A 9589-nucleotide genomic window follows, 5' to 3' on the forward strand; every position below is an offset into this window, starting at 1 on the left:
CCCAAAATAAAAATAAAAACAAAAACAAAACAGGCAATTTTGGAAGACAAGAACTTTGATCAACAACAATGATCAGCCAGAATTCCAGAGGACTGATGATGAAGAAAGTTACTCAGCTATCTGGTACAATGGACAGAGTGCCAGGCCTAAAGTCAGGAAGACCTGAGTTCACATAGAGTCACTTAACTGCTGTTTTCCTCAGTTTTCTCATCTGTAAATGGGGATAATACTATCACCTACTTCTCAGGATTTTTGTGAGGATCAAATGAGATAACATTTGTAAAGTACTTAGCACAGTGCCTGCACATAATAAGTACTATATAAGTGTTAGCTATCATTATTGCTCACCGAGACAGTTGACTAAATATACACAACAAGACAAATATTTTGGACATGGGCAATGTGGAATTTTATTTTGCATAACCCAGGGACCTTGTTTATTTGTTCTGTTTTGTTTTGCTTTTCCCAGCTGAGGGAAAATAAGAGAATGAGAATAAACAAACAATAATATGAAATAACGAAACAATAATACGAAATAATATGAAAATAAACAAAAATAAGAAATGTTTGTTAATTGGGGAAAAAAATTTAAAAATACAAACCTATGGACTCCTATGAGCCAAGATGGTAGAGCAATCAGGAATTCACCAGAATTCTCCCATATTTACCTCCAAACAACTAAAATATAGCTCCCCCAAACAAATTCTGGAATGGCAGAGCCAACAAAAAGATGGGGTAGAAAAAAGATGGGGTGAAAAAATTTTCTAGCCCAAGGCAACTTGGAAGGTTAGCAGGAAAAGACTGTCTCATGTAGGTAAAAGGGAGGGCATCCCAGGGAGCCAGCAGCAAGCCCTGACTCAGCAAGCCAGCAGAAGGCCTGCACCCCAGCACAGATCAGTGACTGAGACCCCATGTCCCCTTTGTAGCAGAGGGCAAGTGGCTAGTCCCCCCTACCCCAAGCAACCTTAGTCCTGCTCCTCCTCACACACAAAGCTCAGCACAACACCCAGCAAAGAAGACTCCTGAGGCACTGTGAGGCACCAGCCCTCTTCCCCCCAACCTCCTTCTCATCATAGCACTAAGCAAGTCCCAGCACAGGGCAATATCAGCACAGCACCAGACAAACAGTCAGGGCCTGCAGCCCCATCACAAGAAGCTTTGAACAGTTCCCAGGAGTAGAGTTCAACTTTAAAAGTAATGAAATAGGCTGGAAAAGATGAGAAAAATACAAAAAAAGAAACTGACCACAGAAAATTATTATGGCATAGGGAAGATCAAGACACAACTCAGAAGAAGGTAACAGTGTCAAGACACCTACATGCAAAAACTCAAAGAAAAAAAAAGTGCTAATTGATGACCCAAAAAGAACTCCTGGAAGAGCTCCAAAAAGTTTAAAAATCAAACGAGAGGTAGGAGAAAAATTGGGAAAAGAAATGAGAGTGATGAAAGAGAATCATGAAAAAAAGAGTCAAAGTTTTTTTTTTTTTTATTGCTTTTTGGAGCGGGGAAGATAGAGCTGTTGGGGTTAAGCGACTTGCCAAAGGTCACATAGCTAGTTTTGTGTTAAGTGTCTGAGGCCGGATTTGAACTCAGGTCCTCCTAACCCCAGGACTGGTGCTCTATTCACTGCACCACCTAGCCACCCCTAGTCTTTTTCTTTAGAAAAGGAAAACAACTCCTTAAAAAGTAGAACTGGTGGGGTGGCCAGGTAGCACAGCGAGTAAGAGCACCAGCTCCAGTGCTAGAATGACCTGGAGATCGAATCCCGGGCTCAGACACTTAGCACCCACCCAGAAACACCTGGTCATGTAATCCTGAGCAAGTTACTTAACCCCAATTGCTTAGGGGCAGCCAGGTGGCTCAGCGAGTAAGAGCACTGGCTCCAGTGTCGGGATGACCTGAATCAAATCTGGGCTCAGATACTCAGCACCACACCCAGAAATAACTGGCCGTGTAACCTTGAGCAAGTTACTTAACCCCGATTGCTTTAAAAAAAAAAGAAAGTAGAACTGGTTAAATGGAAAAGGAAGTACCAAAGCTCACTGAAGAAAATAATTCCTTAAAAATTAGGGTTGGTCAAGTGGAAGCTAATGACTTTATAATACATCAAGAATTAATCAAACAGGGGTGGCTAGGTGGTGCAGTGAATAGAACACTTGCCCTAGAGTCAAAAGGACCTGAGTTAGAATCCAGCCTCAAACACTTCACACACACACACACACACACATAAACTAGCCATATGACTTTGGACAAGCCACTAAACCCAAATTACCACCCCTTCACACCTTAAAAAAAAAAAAGCAAAAAAAAAAAAAAGAATTCATCAAACAAAATTAAAAAAAAACTAGAAGAAAATGTAAAATACCTCATTGGAAAAACAAATGACTTGGAAAATATATCCAGGAGAGATATAATATAAGAATTATTAAACTACCTGAAACCCATCATCAAAAAAAAGACCTAGACATCTTATTTCAAGAAATTATGAAAGGAAACTACCCTGATATTCTAGAACCAGAGGGTAAAATAGATATTGAAAGAATCTACTAATCACCTGAAAAAAGATGAAAATGAAAACTCCCAGGAACATTTTATCCAAATTCCAGAACTCCCAGGTCAAAGAGAAAATATTGCAAACAGGCAGAAAGAAACAATTCAAATATCAGGGAGCTACAATCAATATGACACAGGATTTGGCTGTTCCAACATTAAAGTATCAGAGGGCATGGAATGTGATATTCCAGAAGGCAAAGAAGCTGGGACTTCAACCAAGAATTACCTACCCAGGGAAACTGAGCAAAATCCTTCAGGGGTAAATGGGCATTCAATGAAATAGAAAGCTTTTGAGTTTTTCTGATGAAAAGACTGGAGCTGAATAAAAAATCTGATTTCCAATTTCAAGACTCAAGAGAAGTATAAAAAAGCAAAAAGGAAAAAGAAAATACAAAATATTCAATAAGGCTAAACTGGTTCCATCCCTACATGGGAAGATGATACCTGTAATTTTTTTTTTTTTTTGCTTTTTGGAGGGCAGTTGGGTTTAAGTGACTTGCCCAAGGTCACAAGGCTAGTTTTTTGTGTTAAGTGTCTGAGGCTGGATTTGAACTCAGGTCCTTCTGACTCCAGGGCTGGTGCTCTATTCACTGTGCCACCTAGCTGCCCTTACTTGTAGTTCTTTAGAACTGTATCATTATTAGTGCATTTAAAAGGCAGATTGGGGGAAGTAGTGGTCAGAGGCAAACCACTGGTGGGGAAGGACATGGTGAAAGAAGAAAGAGAACACTGAACAGGAGGAAAAATAGGATGTATGGAAATACACAATTAGTTACCATAACTATGAAAGTGAATGGAATGAGCTCTCCCATAAAGCAAAAGGATATAGTAGAATGAATTAAAAACCAGAATCCTACAATATGTTGTTTACAAGAAACACACTTGAAGCAGAAAGGCACACTCAGAGTAAAGATAAGAAACTGGAACAGAATCTATTATGCTTCAGCTGAAATAATAAAAAAAAAAAACAGGGGTAACAACCATGGTCTCAGCAAAGCAAAAGTAAACAAGAGATTAGGAAGAGAAAAGGAAGAGATAATTAAAAGAGATAAGGAAGAAATTACATCTTGCTTGAAGGTACCATAGACAATGAAGTAATTTCAATACTAAACATATTTGCACCAAGTGGTATAGCATCCAAATTCTTAAAGAAGAAATTAAGTGAGGTATAAGAGAAAATAGACAGCAAAACCATACTAGTGGGGGACCTTAACTTTCTCTTCTCATAACTAGATATGTCTGACTACAAAAGAAACAAGAAAGAAGTTAAGGAGGTGGTTCTTTGGCCCATTCACTACCAGAATGAAGACCATTCTAAGCAACCAGATCGTCAACATCCCAGAAAATGTTGACATCTCTCTTAAGGGTAGGACAGTTATTGCCCAGAGGAATCCTCTGCAGAGATTTCAACCATATCAATGTTGAGCTCAGTCTCCTTGGAAAGAAGAAAAAAAGGCTTCGGTTAGACAAGTGGTGGGGAAATCAAAAAGAACTTGCAACTGTGTGCACAATCTGTAGCCCTGTACAAAACATGATCAAAGGTGTTACCCTGGCTTTTCATTACAAGATGAGGTCTGTGTATGCTCACTTCCCCATCGATGTTGTTATTCAAGAGAATGGCTCACTTGTTGAAATCAGAAATTTCTTGGGTGAAAAATATATCCGAAGAGTGAGCATGAGACCAGGTGTTGCTTGTACCGTTTCTCAAGCCCAAAAAGATGAGTTAATTCTTGAAGGAAATGATATTGAACTTGTTTCAAAGTCAGCTGCCCTGATCCAACAGGCCACCACAGTCAAAAACAAGGATATCAGAAAATTTTTGGATGGCATCTATGTTTCTGAGAAAGGCATAGTGCAACAAGCTGATGAATAAGTTGGAAAAGATGCCAAAGGCCATGTCCTGAGGAGTCAACACTTATTCAGATATCAAATAATTCAGATGTCAAATAAAAATATTTTTTGTCATTAAAAAAACAAAACAAAACAAAAAAAAGAAGTTAAGGAGGTGAATGGAATTTTAGAAAACTTAGCTATGACAGATATATGGAGAAAATTGAATGGGTATATAAAGGAATATGCCTTTTCTCAGCAGTAAATGACACCAATACAAAAATTAACCATTGTATTAGGGCATAAAACCCTCAAAAGCAAGTGTTGAAAGACAGAAATATTTCTAACCTGGTCCCAGGCAGGATGACTCCTGCAAAGAATGGTGGAGAGAAGAAGAAGGGTCATCAATGAGGTGGTGACCAGAGAATATACCATCAACATTCACAAGAGGATTCATGGAGTAGGCTTCAAAAAGCGAGCTCCCTGGGCTCTAAAGGAAATCCGCAAATTTGCCATGAAAGAAATGGGAACTCCATATGTATGCATTGACACCAGATTCAACAAAGCTGTTTGGGCCAAAGGGATAAGGAATGTCCCATACCATATCTGAGTGTGCTTGTCCAGGAAATGCAATGAGGATGAAGATTCGCCAAACAAGCTGTATACATTGGTTACTTATGTGCCTGTCACCACTTTCAAAAGCTTACAGACAGTCAATGTGGATGAAAACTAAATTGAACTTTGTTTAAATAAAGTTATAAAATGTCAAAAAAAAGACAGAAATATTAAATGCATCCTTTTCAAATCATACTGCTATAAAAATTCCATTTGGTAAAGGGCAATGGAAAGATAAATTAAAAATTAATTGGAAACTAATCTAATCCTAAAGAATAAGTGGATCAAAAAACAAATCACAGAAATAATCAATAATTTCATTAAAGACAGTGACAACAATGACACAACATGTCAGAATTTATGAGATGCAGCCAAAGCAGTACTTAGAGGAAAATGTATTTCTCCAAATTCTTACATCAATAAAATAGATAAAGAACAGATCAATGACTTGGGCATGCAACTAAAAAAACTAGAAAATTTTTAAAAATAAAAATCCCCAACTAAGCACCAAATTGGAAATCCTAAAAAACAAAGGTGAGACTTAAAAAACTGAAAGTAGATCAAGATGGCGGAGTAGAAGCAGGACCTCCCTGCTACTCCTGCTTCCACCTTCCCCAATCCATGTAAAAGGGGACTCTAAAAAAACTTTGGAGCTGCAGAACCCACAAAATAACAAAGAGAAGCTAACCTCCCACTGAGGACAGCCCGGCAGGCTGGCAGGAATCCCCAACGCAGTGCTCTACTAGCCGAGGCCAGCCCCCTGAGACTTTAGGCCCAGGGTGGGCCTGACCAGCCAGCCAGAGAGACTCCAGATCAGCAGTGGCTGTGGCCGCTTCCAGATTTATCAACACATAGATGCGAAAGACAGGGTGAGAGGTCAGTGCAGTCTGGACTTTGGGACCAGAAAGTGGGAGTGCGTGGCCAGGCACAGCCAGCCAGTGCCATGTGGCAGCTTCAGCTTCTGGCCTGCAGAGTATGGGGGGATCAAGCACCAGTCTAAGGGGTAATTGCTCTTGGTTTAACAAAACTTCTTGGACCTGGATTGCAGTCTAGGGTGGAGGTCCTGGGGTGTGTGACCAGCTTGCCAGAGCATGTGGACACCTCAAAGAGGGCACCCAACTAATACCTCCAGCAGCTGAGAAAACCCCAGCATTTGGAATGAAAGCTCCCCTGTCTTGTAGCAGAGTTCTACTGTGGCAAAAAGCCCAAAAGTCAAGTGACTGAGGGGCGACATGATCAGGCAAAGGAAACAAAGCAGACAAAAGATTCCAACATTAGACTCCTATTTTGGGGACAAAAAAGGAGCAAAGCATGGAACAAGAGGAAGACAGTGAAGTCAGAACTCCTGCACCAAAAGCTTCAAAGGAAAATACGAGCTGCTTACAGGCCATAGAAGACCTTAAGAAGCAGATAAGAAAAGTGGAGGAAAAATTGGGAAGAGAAATGAGAATGATGAAAGAAAATTACAAAATGAGAGTCAACAGCCTGACTGAGGAAAATCAAACCCTAAAAAATAGACTAACTCAAATGGCAAAAGAGGCTCAAAAAGGCAATGAGGAGAAAGCCTTAAAAAGCCAAATTTGCCAGATGGAAAAAGAATCTCAAAAGCTCAATGAGGAGAATCATTGCTTCAGAATTAGATTGGAGCAAATGGAAGCTAATGACTTTAGGAGAAATCAAGATGCTGTTAAACAGATCCAAACAAATGATAGAAGGCAATGTGAAATATCTCATGGGAAAAACCACGGACCTGGAAAATAGATCCAGGAGAGAGAATTTAAAAATTATTGGACTACCTGAAAGCCATGATCAAAGTAAGAACCTAGAAATCATCCTCCAAGAAGTTCTCAAAGAAAACTGCCCTGATGTTTTAGAAGCAGAGGGCAAAATACAGGTTAAAAGAATCCACCGATCATCTGCTGGAAAAGATCCCAAAAAGAAAACTCCTACGAATATTATAGCCAGCTTCCAGAATTCCCAGATTAAGGAGAGAATATTACAAGCAGCCAGGAAGAAACAATTTGAATATTGTGGAACTACAATCAGGATAACCCAGGATCTGGCAGCTTCTACACTGAGGGATCGAAGGGCTTGGAATATGATATTCCAGAGGTCAAAGGAGCTGGGATTAAAACAAAAAAAAAATCATGTTTCAGGGGAAAATATGGTCATTCAGTGGAATAGAGGACTTTCAAGCATTCTTGCTGAAAAAAAACAGAGCTGAATAGAAAATTTGACATTCAGATACAAGAAGCATGAGAAGGTAAACAGGGAAAAGAAATCATAAGGAATTTATCAAAGTTGAACTATTAACATTCCTACATGGAAAAACAATAATTGTAACTTATGAAACTTTTCTCAGTAATTGAAGGGAATAGAAATACATATATATGTCTATATATGAGGGTATGTGGGCATATGGATACACATGTGAATGTGTGTATATACGTTTACAGGTATACATAGAGGGCACAGGACCAATTTAATAGGAAGGGATAATACTTAAAAGGTGAAATTAAGAGGTGAGAGAGGAATATAATGAGAGGAGATGGGGAGAGACAGAATGGAGTAAACTATCTCATATAGAAGAGGCAAGGGAAAATGGTTACAATGGAGGGGAAGAATAGGAAGGCAAAAGGGAATGGGTCAACCTTATTCCCATTGAATTTGGCTTGAGGAGGGAATCAAATACACACTAAATAGGGTATCTCACCCTCCAGGAGAGTAGGGGGGAAGGGGATGAAAGGGGGAATGATGGAAGGGAAGGCAGGCTGAGGCTGAGGGGGAGGGAAGTTGGAAGCACCCACTTTTGAAAAGGGACAGGATCAAAGTAGAGAATAGAACAAGTGGGAGGTGGGATAGGAGGGAGGGAAATATAGTCAGTCTTTTACAATATAGCTACTATGTTATTGTTTTGCATTAGCCACACATGTACAACCTATACTGAACTGCTTATCTTCCCAGTAAGGGTGGGTGACAAGGGAGGAAGGGAATGAATCTGGAATTCAGTTTTAAAATCAAATGCTTAAAATTATATATATATACATATATACTATTATTAATACTATTTTACACATAATTGGGAAATAAGATATACAGGCATTGGGGCATAGAGATCTACTGGAAAAGTCGAAAGGGTTATGGGAGAAAATATGGAGAGAGAAGATTGGAGGAGGGGACATCCTGTGGGACTGCTATTTTGGGGTGGTGGGTAGGGGAAAAATGGGAAGAAAATTTGTAACTTAAAATCTGGCAGAAATAAATGATGTAAATTAGAAGTTAATAAAGCATTTGTAAAGAGTTTTGAACAACAACAAAATAAAAATAAATTTAAAAGAAGTAAAAAAATTGAAAGTAAGAAAACTATTGAGCTAATAAATAAAACCAGGAGCTGGTTTTATGAAGGAAAAAACCCAATAAAATAGATAAATTGTTAGTTAATCTGATTAAAAAAAGAAAGAAGAAAATGACATTTCCAGTATCAAAGTGAATGAAAATGAAATGAAAGGACAAATTCACCACCAATGAAGAGAAAATTAAAGCAATCATTACTGCCCAATTATATTCCAATAAATCTGACAATCTAAGTGAAATCTATGCCTATTTATGAAAATGTAAATTGTCCAGATTAACAGAAGAGGAACTAGAATACTTAACCCCATTTTAGAAAAAGAAATTGAACAAGCCATCAATGAACTCCATAAGAAAAAATACCCAGGGTCAGATGGGTTCCCAAGTGAATTCTACCAAACATTTAAAGAATAATTAATTCAAGTTAATTGAAACTATTTGGAAAAATTGGTGAAGGAGTCCTTCCAAATTCCTTTTATGACACAGATATGGTGCTGATACCTAAACCAGTAAGAGCCAAAACAGAGAGAGAAAGTTATAGACCAATTTCCCTAATGAGTATTGATGTAAAAATTTTAAATAAAATACTAGCAAGGAGATTACATCAACATATCACATATGTTGATGTATCATATACTATGATAGAAAGAATCATATACTATGACCAGGTGGGATATACATCAGGAATGCACAGCTGGTTCAATACTAGGAAAACTATCAGCATAATTGACTATATTAATTACAAAACCAGGGGCAGCTAGGTGGTGCAGTGAATAGAGCACTGGCCCTGGAGTCAGGAGGATCTGAGTTCAAATACAGCCTCAGACACTTAACATAAAAAATTAGCCCTGTGACCTTGAGCAAGTCACTTAACCCCAATCACCCTACCTTCCCCCTTCCAAAAAGCAAAAAAAAATTAAAATTAAAAAAGAACCAATAGACATCATGATTATCTTAATAGATATAGAAAAAAGCTTTTGCCAAAATATAGCACCCATTCCTATTAAAAACACCAAAAAGCACAGGAGTAAAGGGAGCTTTCCTTAAAATGATATGTAATATCTATCTAAAGCCATCAACAAGTATCATCTGTAACAGGGATAAACTAGAAGCCTTCCCCATAAGATCAGGGGTAAAGCAAGGATGCCCAATCATCACCACTATTATTCAATACTGTACTAGAAATGTTAGCTATAGCAATAAGATAAGAAAAAGAAACCGAAGGAAATAGAATAGGCAA

General features: G+C 38.5%; 2 pseudogenes; both read left to right on the forward strand.

Moving 5' to 3' along the window:
- Window positions 1–3765: 3765 nt before the first annotated feature.
- LOC138149648 (large ribosomal subunit protein uL6-like) lies at window positions 3766–4471 on the forward strand (annotated as a pseudogene).
- A 275-nt stretch (window positions 4472–4746) lies between these two features.
- On the forward strand, window positions 4747–5116 carry LOC138149649 (large ribosomal subunit protein eL31-like; annotated as a pseudogene).
- Window positions 5117–9589: the final 4473 nt, after the last annotated feature.

This window comes from Petaurus breviceps, unplaced genomic scaffold (genome assembly GCF_028583685.1).
Source record: "Petaurus breviceps papuanus isolate PSGF00001 unplaced genomic scaffold, PetGlider_PUasm1.0 90847, whole genome shotgun sequence".
In the NCBI taxonomy this organism is placed as follows: Eukaryota; Metazoa; Chordata; class Mammalia; order Diprotodontia; family Petauridae; genus Petaurus; species Petaurus breviceps.